The sequence below is a fragment of the Lissotriton vulgaris genome, chromosome 3_1 (genome assembly GCF_964263255.1).
Source record: "Lissotriton vulgaris chromosome 3_1, aLisVul1.2, whole genome shotgun sequence".
Taxonomy (NCBI): domain Eukaryota; kingdom Metazoa; phylum Chordata; class Amphibia; order Caudata; family Salamandridae; genus Lissotriton; species Lissotriton vulgaris.
In genome coordinates, this window is record NC_141689.1 from 1,538,473,904 (window position 1) to 1,538,496,824 (window position 22,921).

The 22,921-nt window shown below is 41.8% G+C and overlaps 1 protein-coding gene across 1 annotated transcript in view; it reads right to left on the bottom strand.

Moving 5' to 3' along the window:
• Positions 1-22,921, bottom strand: part of GSTCD (glutathione S-transferase C-terminal domain containing) — a 991,325-nt gene that overhangs the window by 381,322 nt on the left and 587,082 nt on the right. The window lies entirely within an intron of this gene.

The following is a 22,921-nucleotide window of genomic DNA, read 5'->3' on the forward strand; positions in this document are numbered from 1 at the left end:
GTGACGCATTGCTGGAGTGCGTCACAAAAGTGACGCAACTCCAGTAATGCGTCCTTTCACATGGGGAAAGCACCATGTGAAAGGTCTTGCGTCAGTCTTACACCTGCTGTGAGGCAGCCGCAAGATTTTGACGCAACAACATCCTAAAAGTGACGCAATGAAATCTCATAGATTTCACTGCGTCGCTATTACGAAGCTTTTTGCGGGGGAACGCCCCCTCTGCATACATTATACCTGACGCAGGTATGATGTGGAGCAGGGTTTTAAAAAGTGACCCATCAACCTAGATGCGTCACTTTTTAAATATAGCGCAACGAGGTGCGTTTTTTTACACCGCTGGTGCGATGCGTCACTTTTCTGTGCGCACTCCTTACGACATTCCAGATGTGTCATATTTAATGTAAGGCGAATCATGTCGCAAGGAGTTACAGATACGTCAGTATTTCTGACGTATCTGTAAACACAAAAGTGACGCATTGCTGGAGTACTTCACAAAAGTGACGCAACTCCAGTAATGCGTCCTTTCACATGGGGAAAGCACCATGTGAAAGGTCTTGCGTCAGTCTTACACCTGCTGTGAGGCAGGCGCAAGATTTTGATGCAACAGCATCCTAAAAGTGACGCAGTGAAATCTCATAGATTTCACTGCGTCGCTATTATGAAGCTTTTTGCGGGGGAACGCCCCCTCTGCATACATTATACCTGACGCAGGTATAATGTGGCGCAGGGTTTTAAAAAGTGACCCATCTACCTAGATGCGTCACTTTTTAAATATAGCGCAACGAGGCACATTTTTTTACACCGCTGGTGCGATGCGTCACTTTTCTGTGCGCACTCCTTACGACATTCCAGATGTGTCATATTTAATGTATGACGAATCATGTCGCAAGGAGTTACAGATACGTCAGTATTTCTGACGTATCTGTAAACACAAAAGTGACGCATTGCTGGAGTGCGTCACAAAAGTGACGCAACTCCAGTAATGCGTCCTTTCACATGGGGAAAGCACCATGTGAAAGGTCTTGCGTCAGTCTTACACCTGCTGTGAGGCAGCCGCAAGATTTTGACGCAACAGCATCCTAAAAGTGACGCAGTGAAATCTCATAGATTTCACTGCGTCGCTATTACGAAGCTTTTTGCGGGGGAACGCCCCCTCTGCATACATTATACCTGACGCAGGTATAATGTGGCGCAGGGTTTTAAAAAGTGACCCATCTACCTAGATGCGTCACTTTTTAAATATAGCGCAACGAGGCGCATTTTTTTACACTGCTGGTGCGATGCGTCACTTTTCTGTGCGCACTCCTTACGACATTCCAGATTTGTCATATTTAATGTATGACGAATCATGTCGCAAGGAGTTACAGATACGTCAGTATTTCTGACGTATCTGTAAACACAAAAGTGACGCATTGCTGGAGTGCGTCACAAAAGTGACGCAACTCCAGTAATGCGTCCTTTCACATGGGGAAAGCACCATGTGAAAGGTCTTGCATCAGTCTTACACCTGCTGTGAGGCAGGCGCAAGATTTTGACGCAACAGCATCCTAAAAGTGACGCAGTGAAATCTCATAGATTTCACTGCGTCGCTATTACGAAGCTTTTCGCGGGGGAACGTCCCCTCTGCATACATTATACCTGACGCAGGTATAATGTGGCGCAGGGTTTTAAAAAGTGACCCATCTACCTAGCTGCGTCACTTTTTAAATATAGCGCAACGAGGCGCATTTTTTTACACCGCTGGTGCGTCACAAAAAGTGACGCACAGGCGGCGCAAAACTGTCGCAAGACCTTCATAAATAAGGCCCTGTATTTTCCCCGTGCTTCGCTTCCCGGTGCGCTTCCCGGTGCGCTTCCCGGTGCGCGTACCAGGCGCTCCACCCGCGCAAATCGAAAAAAAAATATTTTATAAAAATGCCCCGCGGGACCCTATTTTAGCCCCCACATCAAACCTAGGGGGTCAGGAGGGGGTCTACCCTGCCCCCTTATAGTCATTTCTCCCTTTTTTTTATGTCACCTCTTGTGTCTCGATCCTACCGAGACACAAGATGGCGGCCGCTCCGGACTGTTTCGAATGTTTACAGACACCCGTGAGCCAATCAGCTTTCCGCGCGCAAGTCGCGTGTCGTGCCTGGTGCGCTCCCCGGTGCGCGCACCGGAGCGCGCCTATAGATATATATATATTTTTTAACCTATATTACTCAAAATCCACTGGAGCACATATCTTGAGACATAGCAAAGGCACATCGGGCTACCAGTCCATACAATTTTGCCAAGTTTGGTGGAAATCCATTCAGCCGTTCGGGCTAAAAGTGAAATCGACCGCCCTATGGAAATTAACATGGGGAAAACGCGTTTTGGGACCCCCCGTTTATCTCGGCTCCCGCTTGACGAATCCCCCCTAAAGTTTCAGGGAAGGACCGGAACGTCGCGAGGCCATTTTGAGGAAATTTTCAGTCAGATTCATCAACCGGCGCCAAAGTTATTCCAAATAGAATTTTGAGATTTAACATTGAAAAAAATCCTAACTATAACTACCTACTGGCGACCGCCAGTAGGTAATATATATATATATATATATATATATATATATATATATATATATATATATATATATATACATATACAATTAAAGCACACACCAAGATAACACATTAACAAATTAGTAATTTTCCAAAAGAAACACCATTAGAAGGTAGGCTTCTAAACGTGAGAAAAAAGCGAATTCTACAAATGTACAACACATTGAGGAACAACATATAGAGAGGGTTAACATACACTGAAGTCCTGATGGGAGATTGACGTAGGCACACTGAAGGAAGGACTGTGGAAAGACATACAAATGTTTAAGGCATGCTCAAAGGGGGACATTTCCCAGGGCCCCCTGGTAAAGTGATTAGGCATTCAACATTACTGCCATAATATTGTTCATAATAAGCAGATTCATTTTCTAAATTGGGAGTTGTGCATGCTTAGCAGAAACTTAGAGTCAGATTAACTGAGAGGTTGCACAGGGAGAAGTCAAACACATCGATGCAAAGCAGCACAAACTCTTGCAAGAGTGTTTACTTTCCATAGCAAAAGGTACTTTGATCTGGAAAGGGGCCCTTTTTCCAGAGGAAATCGCACTTTGCACTGCTTTGCACCACTTTGTGTCAAGGGGTGGGGGTGGGGAGGCAGGGCTGTTACTATTGATTAGCACAAACACCCACCGTTTTTTTTATGCAAAGCTCCATCTCCTAAGACAGGCAGGCCTGGCTTTGCATCACAAACATTATGCTTTCTTATAGCAGGTGCTAAAATTCCACACATTGCATGTGTGCTATTCTGTACAACACACATACGATGTGTGGAATATATAAGAATTTGTCTCGGCATTGGAGTTTGAACTCCGGGACTCTACTTCCAGTACACATCCTATGCTAGATATCACACACACATCCCTCTGCACCATGGTGAAAAGCTTGACTGTGGAACTAGGCAGATTGTTTGAACACCAACACAGCTGTGGTGAGCAGCAGCAGGCTATAATTCATAACTATAGCTCTGCAATGCTTTCTCCCCCTTGTACAATGCCACACAGCAAATTCAAAGTTGTTCCAAGCTGGCGGGTCCAATCTACATCTTGTCTGTGGCCCAAAAAATGCTTAAGATGTCACTCATGCATCCGGGGGAAGGCATGATGAGCTTGTGGTTTTGCATAGTGCAGCTACAAATCTCACACAGGATACATTATATCACTCTACAAATACACTGGTGTGGGAAGGAAGAGAATGACACTTGTTTAAGGGGGTGTGGCAAATGGGGCACATTCATTACACATATAGAGATGGCCGATAATAATGAAACATTGGAGGAGAGTCCCCAAGAGTACAACACTGGGTATCACATTGGGACCTGGCACTGGCCTCCATTCTCTTCAGTATATGGGGAGATAGACTTAAATTGGTACCATAAACTGTTTCTACCCTTGGGTCTCATTGTGGTACAGAGACAGTCCGGCACTCGGCTAATCCAAAGCTGCCAATCATATCAGAATAGCACAGCAACATGAATGTATGTATGTGTGTGTATTATGTATATGTGGTATCGGTATAGCACAACAGCACAAACCTAGCCAAAAAAGCAGAGGACCGTTGTACGAGGTTAAAGGCAAGCAAAAATTCAACAAGTGATAGGAGCGGTAGGTAGTCATTGGATTGTTACTACATTGTGATCTAGTGTTTTTAAAGAGGTGTGTCTTCAGCTCTTTCTTAAATTTAAACAGTCTTGGGGCATCCTTATAAAAACAGGATGTTATCCACACCCTGGATAGATGGAAAAGGCCTGCTGCCTTCTTTCTTTTTAGGCTAAGTCTACCAGACAGCACAAGTGGTCTAGTTGAAAAAGATCTATTGTGAGCATACACAGGTATTACAGCACACCCATTGCTTCCCCGTGGTTGGCTTCATAGGAAAACTCATTTGCTAGCTTCTTATTCAATGTGTTGCCTTATCTTCTTATGTTTTACCCTTCCCCGGAGCAAAACCTCTTGACGATCATTTTGATTGGCTAACTTGTATCCTTCAGCTGCTTACATTTAGGATACTACTTTTTAGGTCGAGCCTGAGCCAGCGAGCATGCGCTGCTCTGAGAGGCTTCTTGTAATCACTCAAAACTTTTCTGTGTGGGTCTGACTCCCCCCACCCATTTGGTTGGCTGTTGCCTGTGTCCGTTTGAAATAGGAGGCTGCAAATGGCTAAAAGTAGACGCATGTTCCACCTTTTTGTCAAATGTTCACCTCCACAGCGTTTTGCTTGCGGGAGCAAGCAGCAGCGCACACGGCGGCAGTGGCATTTTTTGTGGGTCATGTTACTGTTTCCCACTGTGCTTTCGATTATCTTCCTTGCATCGCGCGGACCACTCCAGGGCATTATAGTTTGTGTTAATTTTGTGAAAGTAGAAAGAGTCTGACCGTTTTGAAAATTTTCAATACTTTTTATGTGTACGGATTGGTGTTTGCTTGTTCTTTTTGACCATGGTGACTGTCCCTAGCTGACACGCGCAGAGTGTTTTCGAGACAGCCAGATAAACAGTACTGATGCAATGTTAGGCGCTTTAGGGCATGGTATGTTTAAGCTAACATTGTCCGAGTGGTGCTTAGACGTGTGGTGCCTGAAGTGCTGTGAGCTGGTAGTGTGTTACCATCTGCATGGCTGTGGTGCTGTGTGGTGGGCATGAGGGAGTCAGGCGCCCCATCATATGTCACAGACGCCGAATATCACCAGTTCGTCATTGTGTAAGAATGAAACATATCTTAAACTTCTCTTTTGACTCTTTAGAGCTGTAACCTGCATTGTGTTCTGCTTTCCCGTTGTAGGTGTAGTACGTGTCACGTGCACACTATCGTGGCTGTGCCCTGCAGTCCAGAAGGAGCAGCGTGGCACCAGCCGGGTGTGATCTTAACCCTTTCTGTATCCTTGGGTCTCAGCAGGAGGGCCCCGCTGTCTGTATCTGTGCCCATCCTCAGGATGGCGCCCAAGCCTCACCCTTCAGGGTGCTTTGCGCTCCTTTGACATGGGCACTGCCCATGCTATCCAACAACAGGGACACACTGGTATTCACCTTGCAGAAAACGCATGCGGTCTTTCTTTTCAGTTAAAATCTGGTGATTTGTTTTATTAATGATAATGTGCAGTTCATGCCACACTTCAGCCTCCTCTCGGCGCTGTAAATATTATTAGTATTACGCATTTTAATGGTACAAATTGTATTGTTTTTGAAAGGCTGGGAATTAGATTTGAACTTGTGATCTGCAGAGCACACGGATGTCAGTAGGAAGCAATAACTTTCAAGAAATAGGTGCTGCCTCACTACTGATGTTTTAAATTCTGCCAGATTTACCAGTAAAACGTGTCTCCATCTTGGTTATTTCAAATTGATTTAAGTATTTTCTTACATAGTCTGACTTCAATATCTTGAACTGTCTTCAACCTTCTGAAACGGGAAATGACTTGAGAGTGGACAGGAAGTGCACTGTACACATCTCTTAGAGATCAAAGGGGCCGGTCTAAAAATGTGTCTTTTTGCCTATCCAACGAGAAGGCATTGGCACTGTAATGTAGCTACACACTGCACGTCCTGTTCTCTATGCCATTTCCTGTCAAGGGACTAAATACAGTTTGAATATGGTTCCTAAAAAGTTTCAGTTAAGGATGCTGTAAATACATTTCAATGTCCAAGTCCAGGAGAAATTAAAACATTAACAGCAGGCAGCGGTTTTGTGAAATTATTTAATTTCAATTCGAAATAAGGACACTAGTTGAATGTGCTTGCAGTGACCTCTCCACTGTATAGTTTCCACCTTGGCTTTGCCCTCGTTTAGCAGTCTCCGCCATCTACTGTGCTTACACTATATTAAAGAGTAGGGTTACCAGAGGGCACGGGGTCTCGAGGAGCACTATGTCCCAGCCCTGGGCTGTTCTTTTGGAAGCCAATGTAGTCTGCTGCTCGACATCCAGTTAAATCAAATTAATTAAGCGAATAGTCAATAAAACTAGTCATGCATTGCACTGATGTTACAGAAGTTGTTTCAATCTCAATCCGTGTGCTCTCCTCTTCTTCAGTTGTTTTTTCTGGGGTACACATTCGGCAGATCTCAGATGTCATCGATGAAGAATGTTTGACCTGTAGTTAAGAGACAGAGCAGGCATAGCATGTACAAGCGCTACTGCCTACTTGTTAACAGTAATCCACTTATAAGGTCCCAAAGGTGAGACCTATTGGCTATGCCAATGCTTGTTTCTTGTTGATTTAGCATTCTGTGGAGGGTATGTGTTTGTTAGCTTTCTCCCTCTTGTGCTGCTTCAAACCTTACATACTAACCACTGTGCGGAGTTGAAACCCACCCCTCCCAGCTTGACTGTAAAAGCACGGCAACAGTGTTATTCTTGCTAGGGTATGGGTGAAAATAAGACTTTTAATTTGTTTTATTTCCTGCATTTCACAAACTACTAGCTTTGGCACACACAGTGCTTGGGGATGGGCCATCTGCTGCACCCACTCAGCTGGAGTCTGAGGCAGAAGCTGTACTTAGCAGGACTCTTCTAATGATGCCCATAAATCTGCTCCCGGGACTAGTGCGGATTATCAAATTGCTGAACCTTGCTTGTGGTGAGTAAGTTAGTTCTGGGGAAGCATTTCCCTTACATTCTGACACTTCTTTTTTCATTTTAAATTCTGGTTAGAGTTTCCCGAGTGAAAAATATATGAAAAATAAACCATGCCAGTTATAAAAATTGAATAGAAGGAATTTAAAATACAGTTTTGATTTGGGTTTGCTTTTCCTCCAGTATTTTTTTACTTTCTTTAAACAATGCTTTACATACAAACATTAGCAAATCCAGATACTTGGCACTCACATTATAAAGGAATATTTTATTGGCTTTGCCAATGCTTGTTTACATTTAATGGAATCCACTCCAGTCTAATGGTGGCCTTTCTTCAGTTGTGCTGGAAGCCACCAGAGATGGTCAGCTTATCCACAAGACTAGCAGGAGTGCTGGGCAAGATGGCTTTGTCAATGATGCAGATGGTTTTGAAGCTGGTCTAGCATGGCAAGGTGAGCAAATTTAGTTATATCAGGATGTGGGTGATGTGAACAGATTGCTTCTGGCCTTGGAAGAGATGAGCTGTGGCATGTCGCATGCCAGTAGGGGGGACAGCGTTGAGTCTGAGAGGCCGTGGAGCAGGGTGTTACTACTATAGAGATGTGAGAGTATAAGAGCTCAAACAGCAGTTCTGAAGCCACTTTCTGGAAGAAACAGTTTCCATTTCTTCAGAAGAGTGAGCTGAGCTGGTACCAGGCTCATGGTAGCAGAAAGTACAGAGTTTGGGGGAAAAGGACTCCCAAAAAAGTTCCACAAGTTCTAGAGTGCAAGGATAGAATGCTGTGGATTGACATGAAATATAAAAGTAAGAACTCTGGAAGGACGTTAGGGGTGGCATTGGATCTTGCACTGTGTGGTATAAAAGGTGGATATCCCCACAATATATGCATTTAAGGCACAGATACTTGCATGTATATTACGTTGTACAGTTATTAGGGATCATTTGGCATCTCAGGATGGGTGTGCAGACCCTAAATGCTCATATCTCAGTGTTGTTGAAAGACGCATGCAACAAATACTCACACGTTTTAAATCCATCATCCCCTTAGAAAGTAAAATATAATCCAAAATACAATTTTGCACAATCTATAAGGCATAAATATAAAATTTACTCTGTAGCGTTTTATGTTAGGAAAGAACAAGTGCAATATAACCAATGCCACTGGTTTCCAACATAAGATGTATAATTCTTGGGGGGCGTGGCTTGTGCGCTGAGGAGTTATGGAGGACCCGGCGTGAGCTCCGTCGCATCCCGGAGCTTAGAAGCTGCTTTTGAACATCGTATCCTGCCTACGGAGCGCAAAAGTTATGGGCTTTTCAATCAGAAGCCGTGGTGAGTCTACAGACCGCGCTGCTAATGGATTCTTGCCCGTTTTAAGCTGCTCCTCATGTGCGGTGTTCTATTCCTGTCAGAGACGCGAGCGGCCGCCATATTAGGTCGCTGCGCTCGCGTCTCCATAAATCAGCAATTTCGACCGCGTTTGCTTCCAACTTTACCTAAATATGATACAACAACTTGTCGAAGTGCCAATTCAATGCTGCACTGAAGTACTTTAGATTATGGCACATAATGTTCCTTTTTTAAGGCACCATTCTGTTACAGCCTGAAATTCTTGCCTTCAAATGGTTCTTTCAAAGAATTACTTCACCTGAGGGAGTCAATTCACTTAATATTCGTGTTATTTACAGGCTGCTTGACAATAGAAGTACAAAAACTGGCACCAGCAATGATATTTTTTCAACAACTACAAATTATATATTTATTACCCCACAAGGAGTACCAACAACATGGCAGCATGAGAGACACGAGTGGATACATTTTTTGCCTTCCCCAGTGAAGTTCGAATCATAATTGCTACTCCTCGAATTGTGGAGGTCTGGGTTGAGCAAGCAATTAGTGTGGAGAAGTGTGGCTCACTGGTTAGAGGAGGCAGACCTGGAAGCAGAGGTCAGCCCGGGACCAGGGTCAATTCCCGGCTCGGCGGGTCTTGAGTCCTAAAAAAAAAAATGTCGACGGACTCGACAATTCTCGCTCCGGTGCCTACTCGATTCACGGGTTCACACTCTGCGACTCTGGGCAATAGCTTGCTTAATCTCCACAACGGCCCCTCGCGGTGGGATGCCTGGCTTTCACCTTGTGGATACCCTGCCGGGGGTTATCTCACAGGGGAATACCAGGACGGGTTCCCTAAGCAAGCGCTTAGATACCGGGTCGGTGATTTGCGCTATATAAATACATGTACATTTACATTTACATTTACTTTTTGCCCTCTAATTTATACCTAAAATAAGTTTATACTGATATTTTAGTAGCTGTCTTTACACATTCCTTCTCCTGCTCTTACCAATCAAATGTGGCCATGACGCAGCCATTTTCAAATATCAGCAGTTATTTTCTGGACGGTATTTTTGCACAAATTCATTAATCTTAGTGTATTTCTGGAGGAGTCTTTGCTTCTTGTTCTCACCTTGATGATAATAATATTATAACAAAGATTTTTTTCTTTTTTTTGGGGTCAACGTGACATATAGTGAGAATATCTTATAATTTCTCTAGCGGTGTGGTGACTCATTTTACATATCACAATGGGTACTGATCCTCATTCTGCTAGATCTTCAACTACCGGTACTAAACATTCATTCTTCTCAGAATCCTATCCTGGATTCGAAGTCCGTGGTCTTCAACCCTTTATGACTGCGACCAATGAAAAGTTGAAACAAATTGAGGAGAGATGGATTGTTGTGGATAGTAAGGTTCTGGACTTGGAACAACGTGTGAGTAACCTACAAGACTTATCCACAAAGATCCCCTTCCTGGAGCAAGAAATTCATAAACTCAAAATCCATACGGAGGATCTTGAAAATCGAAAACGTAGGAACAATCTCCGCCTTTATGGCCTTCCAGAAAATATTGAAGGTTCCAAAATGGTAGCGTTCCTACAAAAGTTCCTTCCAGAACTTCTAGATCTTTCGACAACTTCGACGACTTCCCTCAACATACAAAGAGCACATTGTTTGGGTCGTCTTACTCCTAACGCTACAAAGCCTCGTGGAATAATAATGCTTTTTCTTGAATTCACAGAGTTTATACAGGTTTTGAAAGCTGTAAGACTTACACGTCGTCTCAATTGGTCTGGTCATAATCTCTTCCTTTCTCAGGACATTTCCAACGCAACAAATGCCCGTCGCAAAGAATTTCTTGCTTTACGCCCTCAGATGAGACACCTTAATGTCCAATATGGTATCCTCCATCCATGTTTATGCAAGATTACTCATAATGGTCAAACTTGCTCCTTTGAAGATCCGGAGAAACTGAAACTGTATCTTCACATCCTTTCTCCTACTGGAATGGACATTAATGTCTGACATATTTCTTCACTAGGATTGTTAATTTGAACTCATCATTGGTGTTCATTCAATCTTCTCAAGTTCTTAGTTTTTCCGTTTATTCATGATGCTCTTTTTCCTTTTTCTTCCCTGTTTTACCTGTTTCTGGGTTCCGTGCCCTCTGGCGTCACCATCCTTGTACTTTCTCGTCTTTTTTTCTTTCTACAGGTCTGGATGTTTTTCCTTGATCTGTTTACATGTTTTTTTCTCGTCTCTTTTCTTCCTTCCTCCTCTCTTTTTTTCTCTTTTCCTCTTCTGCTCTATCCTTTGCTCTATATTTCCCTCTTCTAATCATCCCTATGTGTTCAATATTGTCTTTTATCAGTTATTTATTGTCAATGTATCCTGGTAATGTGGGTCTCTCTGTAGTATTCTCCATGTGTAATTTTTTCCTGTGGTGTGTTTTCTCTTCTAGTTATATCCTTGAAGTGTATCAACTCCAACTGTGTTATACCTTCCCTTCCCTCCATTGTGTAACTTTGTCACGTGGAACGTCCGTGGTCTTGGGAGTCCAGTCAAAAGACAAAAGGTACTGTCTCATTTATCAAAACTCAATTCTCAGATTTCTTTTCTTCAGGAAACTCATTGTAATGATGTAGAGTCTCTTAAGTTGAAAAGGAAATGGGTGGGCCAAGTTGTTTTCTCTCCTTCTTCCAACAAAAAAGGGGGTGTTGCTATATTGTTTCATAAAGCTCTGGTAGTACAAATGTTATCCACACAGAATGATGCTGACGGACGATGGGTAATGGCAAAGATTGTGGGACACAACAAAACACTAGTTTTATTAAATATTTATGGACCTGTTAAGCCTGATCCTAAATTTTGGAATGATATTAAAATTCAACTCTCTTCAATTGACTGCCCTAATCTTATTGTTGTTGGCGACTTCAACCAATGGTTAGACCCTTTCTCCGATAGATTATCCAATTGTAAACTTCAACCTGATAAATCTCATAAAGCTTTTCAATCGGCCATTTCCACTCGTTCATTGTATGATGTTTGGAAGACTTGTAATCCTGATCTAATTGATTTTACTTTTTTATCTAATGTACATCACACCCGTTCTAGGATTCATTATATTTTGACCAGTAAATCTTTGCTCCCTTCTATCCAAAAATCTGAAATTGGATCCATTTTTATATCGGATCATGCCCCTGTTCACGCTGTTTTGGATCTCTCACTTACCTCCTCTCAATTTAGCCGATGGAAACGTAATACTTTCTTATTATCAGACACAGTTTTTATCAAAGAAGCTACCACTTTTATTCATGAATTTTTCAGTAACAATGACCCATTGGATACTTCTGTTCCTAATAACCGTGATACTTTTAAAGCTGCTTTTTGTGCCTTCACCATTTCTTAAGTATCGAAAAAGAAACAATCCACAAGGAAGAAATATGAAGATCAGCTACAAAAACTCAAAAGCTTAAAACATACATATTTTACTTCTCGATCCTCTGATGCCCTTCATGATTTGATTAAAGCAAAAACTGAACTTAACAAATTAGCAACGACTGAAGCATGTAATATTTTACTTAAAATTAAATCTAAATACCATGGAGGGCAAAATAAAGCGGGTAAAATGTTAGCTAATTATTTAAAAATTAAATCTGAACATAAGACTATTGGCACTATTCTTAATGAAACCACTACAAAACTAGTATCGTCAGATGAAGACATTGCTGAGGTTTTCCATGAATATTATAAATCTCTTTACTCTGCTGATACATTTCCCACTAATCGAAATTTAAACACCTTCTTCTCAGGCCTACCTCCCCCTCCATCTATACCTGATGAATTTAACGCGTTAGAGAAAGACATCACTCTTCAAGAGGTAACTAATGCTATCAAATCCCTAAAAAAGTCAAAAGCCCCAGGACCTGATGGCTTGCCTGTAGAGTTTTACAACACCTTTAATTCCATTTTTGTCCCTAAGCTCCTCCAACTTTTTAACTCTTTTATTGCTGACGCAAAAGCATCTGGTTCTTTTATGGATGTCTTAATTGTTTTCATACCTAAACCTGACAAAATCACTCTTATTGTAAAAATTATCGCCCTATATCGTTAATTAATTGTTTAGTGATACTAATTTTGCCTGGTGTCCTTCTAAAATTAAATACCTTGGCATGTGGTTTTCCTCTTCTCTAAATGATACCATTAAATTAACGTTTACTGCATTAATAAATAAACTCCGATCACTCCTCCTTACTTGGTCATCCCTGTATCTCTCCTGGTGGGGCAGGTTAGATACCATTAAAATGATGACTGTGCCTCATGTTTTATATACATTGTCTATGCTCCCTATGAGAATTCCAAATGTATATTTTTCTAGAATTAACTCTACATGTACAACATTTTTGTGGAACAATAAACACCCACGAAATGCTCTAACCAAACTCATACGTCCTAAGGTTGAAGGTGGTGTACGTTTCCCAAATTTTACAGCTTATCATTCAGCTTTTTTGATTAAACAATCTTTTGCATTAGCTTATGATTTTGAGGACATCTCTGTTCCCAGATGGGTCCTTTTTGAACGCTCCTTATTAAAAGATTTCTCTTTTCAACATGTACTCTTTATGTGAAATTGCACCTTTTTGTCTACTAGTCCTATTTTAAACTACTCCCAAACTTTATTATATAACACTTTTTCTAAGGATTTTACTTCACTTCAATGTTTTTTGTCCTCCACTGTATGGTATAATACATTTCTTAAGTATAAAGGTAAATCATTCTACTACAAATACTGGAAAGAAAAGGGTATTATTTTCGTTCATCAGTTACTGCACAATTACTCTATTGTTCCCTTTCATGCCTTACAAACTTGCTATCAATTACCTGACTCTTTTCTCACTGAGTATGATATTATTGTTAATGCCATACAATCTCATCTAACCACTTTTTCCCTCCCGCCTTACACACCGTCTATATCCCCTTCTACTCCTCTATACTCTTTATTTTCAACTCACAGACCTAAAGCCGCTCTTGTGTATAAGTTATTGTTAGCAAATGTTATTGAAAGACCTAAGTCCCACACTGAGGTTGCACGGGAAACTGATTTGTCCGTTTCTTTACCTATTACCACCTGGGATAAACTATGGTCCAAACTATTCAAAGTTTCTGCTGCTGCTCGTATAACCCAATCTTTGTATTTTATTTATCATAGAGCAATTATTACTCCTGTTAGTATTTATAAATTTTCACCAATCTCTTCTCCATTATGTTGGTCATGTTCAACTGAAACGGGCATTTTAAAGCATCAACTTTATGAGTGTCCTAATGTTCTATCTTTTTGGAACTCTGTTTGGAATATTTGCATGTTAGTATTTAAATCCAATGCTACTTTAACACTACAGAATGTTTTTCTAGGTTCCTTATCACCTGATCTGGATGTTGTATCTTCTGTTGCCAGATTATTTGATCTTTTTATTGCATTAGCTTTTAAAGTTATTCTATCATCCTGGAAAGACAATTCTAAAATTTCTCTGCTAACTGGGTGGCATTTTATTTGTGATGAACACAGGATTGCTAATGTTTCCTCCTCTTCTCTTTCTCAAAAAATTAAATCAGATCTTCCTTGGCTTCCTTTCACTACATATCTTTCTTTACACTCTCCTATACATTAATTCTTTTTCTCTCCTTCTCTGTACTATTCTCCTACACCATTTTGGTTCTTCCTCCCATGTCCTCTTCTCTATCTCTCTTTTCTTCTTTCTCTCTTTCTCTTTCCTACTTTCCTTTCCTTTCTCCTTATCTTTAATTATAATATTCCTATTTTATCATATGGTATTTGCCTGATTGTTTATTTTAATTATGTTATGTATATTTTATTATGGCTTCTACCCCTTCCCCATTTTATTGTTTCCTTTTTCTCTTTTCTCTTGTGTATATGAAAAACCTAATAAAAACTTCTTAAACAAAAAAAAGATATATAATTCTTGACCACTGTTGGTCCTTACTCAAATTCAAATTTTCACCAGCAAAGTTGATAAAAGATGGTCAAATAGAAATAGTAGGCACAACAGTCCAATTAACGAATCCAACTGAATTAGATGAATGTATCAAAGTGAAATGCTATTAGGGTATAGCTACCTCTACCGTGAACCAAAGGGGGTAGGACTATAAAGTAAAGAACAAGCCATGAGATACTTGCCCCAAGATTTACTTTTCATTTTTATTGATATATTTAGTGCGAATCCTGCATCTTAGCAGCGTGAGGCTACCTTTCCTGATGGGAAGGTGGAAGGTAACAGAGGAAACATGGATGGGCCGTCAGCTGGTGTGGCTGGAGGAAGCAGTCAGTGAATGTCAGCAGTGCAAGTGGGTGAAGTTCTATCTTGTGCTTTAGGATTTCACACTCAAAGCTGAGACACAACAGGAGTGGGATTTACAAGCCAAATCTTACATGTCAAGAATTTTAACCTTATAATGTGTTTACCTTGTTGCAGGGATGTCGAATCATAAAAGTGTCAGAGATATCAGAAATTACACCACACACATTGTAATCCCCAAACTGACAACACTGGGTTGAGCCCTTGTCCCACCCTCCACCTCTCACAGCCTTCCATTTGTTGCTGCGGGCCATGGAGTGAAAAGTAAAGAAAGTAAACCTATTTCGTACTGCCCTTCTTCTTGTCATGACCCTAGACGCCAGTGGAACCAAACGTTGATCCAGAGATAGTGGCTACACCTAACTGATGTCCATACCTCCTCCCTCAATTGACAAAGGAGCACTTTATTAAAAGAAGCTAACTATAGGCTACTGGGCAACTGAGGTTAGGAAGTCCCAGTGAGGTTTTCAGGGGTTCAGTCATGGATTGCTTTGTGAGCTATGCAGAGGAGTTTGAGATCTACGGGTTTATTGGTAGGACTAATGTGGTCACAGGTTGATTTGTGATTTTAGTCTCTTTCATGTCTGTTCAGTGTTTGGTGAGAAGCTCAGAAAATATTGCAGTGATGAAAACTGGACACTACCATTATTGAGACTGGCCCATCCATGAAAAATGAGGTGTCATGGAAAAATGAATCCAAGACATAGAAAACAGAGATATCAAAATGACTGTTAATGAAAAATTTACGCCAAACATTGGTGCTATGGTTCCACTCTAAACACAAAGCAGGGAAAATGCTCAAGCCTAGAGATAGAAACGCCTCTGTAAAATCACCCTATAACTTAGATGATATCTACCAAATATAGGAGGGAAATGGGGTAAATACGTTACCCACAGAAAATTATATCAATGGAGAATAGCTACAGAAAAACTTCAGTATGGAAGATCATCTAGAAGAAAAATGAGGGACAACAGACGACTGCCACGGTATAAATGCAATTACAATGCAACACTAAGTATACAGTATTAAATCAAAAACAAAGGTAGAGCCGTTCCTTGAAGATTTGTGACATGCAAAACTGGCGTGCTGCAGAAACATATACCACTTGTAGGATTTAGCAGCCAACATTTAGCACAAAAAGAATACATATTTGATTTTGTGCAGGAGAATCAAAACCTCACTGTTAATGACACCAAATAATATGGGTAAACAAAAACACTTAAGAGGCCCCCATATGCAAGTTCTCTAAACCCACGGGTTTAAACCAATGAGTAAGCACTTTTTACCCTCCAACAAGTGCTAGTATCAACATATAGTAATTAACAGTAATGTATCAAGAATCCACAGATTCCTTTGGTCACGTGTTCTTTATTTTGCTTAAGTCCTTAGCATCCTTCTCAGAAACAGGAGCGTACTCGCGAGCAGCAGGAGAATTACAATAGACTTTATTCCGAATTAGGACATGCAAGAAAAAGAAAAACAGCCAAAATATTCACTCGCTGAATACTGAAGCACAAGGAAACACTTCTATTACACAACATTTGCATTATTGCAGCCAGGGACGGAAGTATAACCGGCAGGAAGACACACAATACCTATCGAAAATCAACAGCCCTGATGAAGTTGCAGGATTGATTCCCACAGGCGTCGAAACAGGTGTTGGCTAAGGTCTTAAGAAAAAATAAAGAACACATGAACAAAAAAATGTGTGGAATCTTGAAACATTACTGTTAATTACTATATGTTGATACTAGCGTGTGCTGGAGAGTAAAAAGTAGTTATCTGTTGACCAGGGTTGGATTGGGATTGAAAATCGGCCCGGGCACGCAAATAAAAATCGGCCCACATTTGCAAAATGCCTTTCCTCAAATGACTGCTTCGGCGTAATCTTATAAAAAACGTGGGGTGGGAGGGGTGCACACGTTAGTTTACGATGCTGAAACACACCTGGAAACAAGTGAGGCCACTTCTACTCAGGCCCCCTGCCCCCGCTCAGTATGTGCAAACGTTAATGGGCCGGCCAGCGAGACAAAGGGAGTGATACCTCTGTAGTGGGCTGCTTTTTTGAGCAGTCTGGGGCCGATTTAGGCGCTGTCTCTATTGTTCGAACAGCCAGGTGCCCAGAGGGAGTCTGAGTGGCCTTTCTATAGGCAGATGGGCGCTCATTACCTCCTGTTTAGCAACAGGTAGAGGTATCACTCAATGAGCGCCCATCTGCCTATATATAGAAAGGTCACTCAGACTCCCACTGGGCAGCTGGCTGTTCGAACAATAGAGACAGCGCCCAAATCGACTCCCAGACTGCTCAAAAAAGCAGCCCACAGCAGGAACTCGGACATGGGCCCCTTGGGCATTGCCCGAATGCTAACATTACCAATCCGATGCTGCTGTTGACCGAGGTCATGTATTGGGGAGGAGGGTGATCTCTCTACATCGCAACACTGCAGCAGACTATAGGGTATTCAAATAACGTTACACAAGTCTATTGAGCGCCCTATCCCTTTGACAAATCACCCAGCAGAGCCATAATAGGCAATGAGGTAGTAGGTTGAACACAAAGAGCAAATGTTTTGAACCAAGTTATATAAACCTTCAAGGGCCAGAATTTTTCTTGTCAGTTGTAGAAGTCAACCCTGCTGAAAACCACCTCTCTAGAATTGCTGGCTGCAGTAAGCCTTTCACCCGCTTTCATGGAGGCATGCCAACCAGGATGAGAGGCAACAAGTGAGCAGTAAGATGCTACTGACTCGGAAGCAGACGCCCCCACCTCTTGAATTTGCTAATAAATTCTCCCATCAGTAACATTCCCTACGAGGCCATGGAGTAGTCCCAGGGCTGGGTTTGGGGCCACTATATTTAAAGCTATATGGGCATCCCTGAAGGGTGGCCCTACTTAGATGGAAATGGCTCTAGTGCCACATTTGCTAGCTGTTACTTGGGACTAACAGAGAGGTTCAGGAGGAAGCAGTGCCCCGACAGTTACGACAACCTAGATTATTAATCATCCTGGAACGGGAGTTACTCCAACCCTTGGCTGGTAAATCTTAGACCATTTCTTCAGAGTACATGAATGTACAAGTTTGGAGGCGTCAATAAATTTCCAAGAGAAACTGTGCCTTGGAATGCCTGCTCCCCACACCTTAGTGCGATATAGGAGTGCTGACATTTCCGCACTAGTAACAGACTTCTACGAACCGCAGAAAACCATTTATGACTGACTGGAAAAAAGGTCACTTCTGTCATAAACACACATTTACAATCAAATGCATCTTTATAAATAGGCCCCTTAGTCCTTAAATACATTCCATTCACAATGTAAATAGTATCAAAAATTGTACCATGCCTACATGTACTGAAGACAGAAGTACATGAACATTGATCGTGATGTCCGCCTCTGCCATAGTACTGTGAGCATCCTGCATGGACTATCCTTAGTTCCTTTGCAAATGCTCACAAATGTGCTTTTCTGCAGATTTATGAGAATTAAGGGCGGGGCACGGAAAAAAGAAGGAATTGCGTGCAAGGAGGAAATGTATTTGTAAATGTTAGCACTTATACACCTATCTACCTGAATTCCCTACATGAGGGCAAATTTTAAATGGAGCATCAATCCTGAAGTTGTGCATAATAACTTGTTTTTATACTGCACTTTTTTTTCCTGAGGATTGTGCTTATAAGCACTATATATAACAGGTATTACTATTTCTTCTATTTAGAAAATGTCAGAGCCTTACTCCTCAACAACAAAATCAAGATCCACCATTGTGTTGAAAAATACTCAACTCTCCATTAAAATCTCATTGACAAACAACATTCAATGTCTCCTTTGATGCGTTAAACTAATCCAGAATTAGCTGTAAAGTACCTACCTGAAGCTCAGCCCATCTAAAAGCAGTTCCTCCTATTTACCAACAGCTCCACAGTTTGCCTCTGACAAGAAACCGGAAGGCTTCATCCCTCAGTTGACGGTCAATACAAATCTCTGGGATTCACCCATATTTCATCAACAAACACTTGATAAAGCTACTGTAAGGCGTACAACATATATATTCAGAAGTACTTGCAGGACACACATGGGGCGATTCAAATCTTAGAAACCTCCAGCTCCTGCAAAGGCATGTATGTGCAATTTAACCTGTAAGTCAAGTAAAGAAGCATTTAGTTCATCACTTCTTTACATCAGGCTTTTAAGGCAAGAGAATAACCATACTGAGACTTCTAGACCCATCTCTATGGGCAAAGTGTATCAACATGCTTAGGGCCACATGCATCAACCTATTTAGGAAGTGCAAACGGTGCGAATCGGTAAATTCGGCCGTTTGCGATTCCTAAATAAGTTTTTGGGATGCATCATACATTTTTGTGAAATTCGCTATTTTTAGTGATTTCCAAAAATGCGATTGCTATTAAGGAATCGCAAATTTGCGATTCCTTAAAAGCAATGCATGATTGTTTTTCAAATTGCGAATTAGCAATTAGGGGGTGCAAATTGCCACGAGGTTGAACCTCGTGGTAATTTGCGAAAAGGTATGAAAATGCTCAAAAATGCATTTTTTAAACTTTCATGTTACAGACACACATGTCCTTAGGACATGTGTGTGTGAAACATGCATTTTAAAATACATTTCAGGGGTGCAGGGCGGGGGTCCTTTGGACCCCCCTCTGCACCCTTGGAATGCAATAACAAATTGGGAATCGCATTTTCAAATTCGCAATTTGTAAATGCCTTCCCATTGACTCCTATGGGCCCATAGGAATCAATGGGATTTGCGAAATCGCAATTAGGAATTCGCATAATATTTGCGATTCGGTAAAAATTGCGATTTTTACCGAATCGCAAATATTATGCGAATAAGATCATGCATCCCATTTTGCGATTCCTTATTTGCGATTACCTAAAAATCGCAAATAAGGAATCGCAAAACCTTACAATGATGCATGTGGCCCATAGAGCTTTTGGCTGAAAAAGTAGGACTCGCTGAAAAGGGTGTTCATGATACGGAGATCTCGCTTTTGGCTGTCAGTGCACTTTGAGTGCAATGACTAGATAGTGAGATCTTCTGTGACTGTCCTGCCAGATGGTCAAAGGGTGGGCGATGCACTTGGGGATTACGCAGGAGCAGCCTACATACTGGGGTCAGTGTGGTGCAGAGTGGAACACTAACCCTGTATGTTTTTGGGTTCTTGGATTTGTATCACTGTGGATTTAGACTTTTGATGGTGGATGCAGTGGTGTAAGGCAAAATGATGACCTCCCACTTGCACAATGCAGTGTGGCGCCGCTGAGACTATGTTATGTTATGTTATGTTATGTTATGTTATGTTAGGGGTATTTCTAAAGCGCATGGCTGCCAGCAACAGGGCGTCCCATATATAAGTTATTCATTGGCCTTAGGCCGAATTGCGGAACTAAATGTAGGAAGGGACACTCATGCACTGCATAGGTTCAGGTGCCTGTGTTACACCCCTTGGTGGAAGGGCAGGTGGAAAGGGACTTGTTAAGTGGTTGCACTTATTTCCGGTCGGTGTTGGGCTGGCTATTGCACTGCAGGTGGGAACCCCAGTGCCACCAGATGGTGTTTGGGCAACTGTTTAAGATATAGATTATGAAAACAAGGCGGTCACCTGTTGACAACCATGAACAGGGTGGCTCCTGGACCTGTAGTCTAAGGAAGAGAAAGTGATGGCAAAAATAGAATGCGAGGTCAGATTTAGGACCATCAATGAGGTCAGCGGAAGTGTAAGGAGGCTGTGACACCCAGGGATGACCAAATGTTGTGAAGAGTGGGCAGTGGCGAGACAGAAGTTACCTGATTTTCCCTTCATAGGAGGAGGGAGGCAGAGAAGAATTAAGAATGCAGCATTTTGTGAAGGCATTTAGTAGTGTGTGTGTAAATTGAAACAGCCAAGCAAGCGAAGAAGCAGTCATTATCTTAACTCTCCACTTATTGCAACAGTCAACCAAACGCGTCTTGTTGTCTTTATTTACCGCCCTCTGTAAGGTCAGAACCTGTCACGGAGGCAGCTTTGCCCAGGACATCTCCTCGGCTCGGTTCTGCATCTCGAAGGAGGAGGGTGCGGAAAGTTCAGTCACAATGACTGCCAACAAAGCAGCAGCCGCGAGCCACCCTTCCCACGCATTCCTCCAGACACCGCTGTGACGCGCTGAGGCGCGCGCACAATACAGCACAGTGGTATTCTTTCTATACAGACAGCTAGACCAGTGACGCTGCTTGGTATGGAGGATTACTGATGAAACACTATACGGTTAAATAAAGTGCAATTCCAAGATATGCAGCTCCTATTAAAAAGAATTAAATGTTTAAAATAGTTTAGAAAGCCGCGCCGGAGACACAGAAGCTATTACCATGAGTTAATGAAAGAAAATAGCACTTAGAGCTCCCACTGGCTGGGCGACGCATAATTGCCTTTATTTTGCAAAACAATCAGGCGGCAGTGAGTGCTATAGTTGGTGCAAATGGCCCCAGCACTTTTTTGGCATGTTATTTTTTATTTTATTTTTTGCTTGATGGATTGACTTCTGAAGACTAAAATCAAACCTCAAGCTAATGATTTTACTGCTAGTCAGCTACTTTTCAGCCTTCCACTGCCAAATCTGCACGTTCTAAGCACTTCAAATAACGAGTTCCGCTACTACTTAATTCAAGACAGCAGCCTGAACAGAGAAACTGCACCCCACAAATCCCTAGGTACACACACAATGAAATCTATGTACTCTGTGGAGGTTCGAAGACGAAGATCCGAGTACCCTTGTTGGCTAATAAGGGGAGAATTAACTTCTGAATTAATTCTGAGCATTAAACTAACAAGGCTCTCAATGGTGCAAAATAACCTAAATCAAACCCACTCTTTATCTGAAAGCCAGTGTAAGGACACTTAGAAAAGGCGAGCACAGGGAAACCGATCAGCTCTCGCTACCAGTCATGCTGCTTGATTTTGAAAAATCTGAACCGGGTTTCAAAGACAGACTGGTAGATCAAGACAGATGGAAATAGAGCAAGCCAATCAGGAGCGGATATTGGCTGTGATTTTAAGTCTTTTCCCCTCATTCATAAGTAAGGGAATGTTCTTATGTAATTTCCTCATGTGAAATGAGCAAAACGATATTAAGGCAAAAACCTGGGTAACCATGGTGAAAATGGAGTCAGGGTTTACTCTAATGTAGCAAACTGAGTTCATAGGGGTAGGCAGTACACCCATCTCTCTAGGCCAGGAAGAATCAAGCCAAAGACCAGGTTTCTCAATAAGCATAGTCTGCATTCAATTGTAGCCTGTTGCTCTCCATCCACTCCCGGACATGATCCATACATTGTTACAACTCGGTACCAAACCACCCCTCCTTACCCAGTCTCATAATAAACGAAGTATCATTGGCATGCATGTGGAAATTCATGGGATTGGAGTGGATAAAGACTGCAAGAGGCCTCAAATATAGATATGGCAGAACCATCGAGGGCCCAACAATCCATGGCAAGAGATGAAAACAAAGGAAATGATCCAGTGAGAAAAGTCTAGATCCAGCTCTTCCTTGAGCTGGTGATCCTGCACCCTTTACATCATGCAAGACCCCACAGTCATGAACGGTATCGAATGCAGTTATACTAATCTAAAGGTATCCGCACACAAGCACTGCTTCCATGCCATCCTGAGATGCTGGTAAGACAAAAGCCCTGTTGAAATTTGAACCTGGACTTCCATGTTAAACTTAATTCGCTGAGCTATCTGTTTTTAGAACTTACTCTGCGCTATTCCAAGGAACATTTTACAGATCAAAATCAGCTTATACCTCTAAAAATGACTTAATTTGCCTTATTTCTCAGAGAAAAGACAAGGTTTCCTACAGTGCAGACAAAAAAACCCATAAGGAAGCAAACTATGTTACAGAAATCTGCTTTTAATGGCACGCCTTCCACAGATGAGTCTGTGTGAAGAGATGGAGTGTCTTTCTGTACTGTCTGAAAGATCTACTGTGATGCCCAGATTTTGGAACGTTTCTTTGGTCCAGAAAGAAGATGGACAAAGCAGAGAAGTTTACC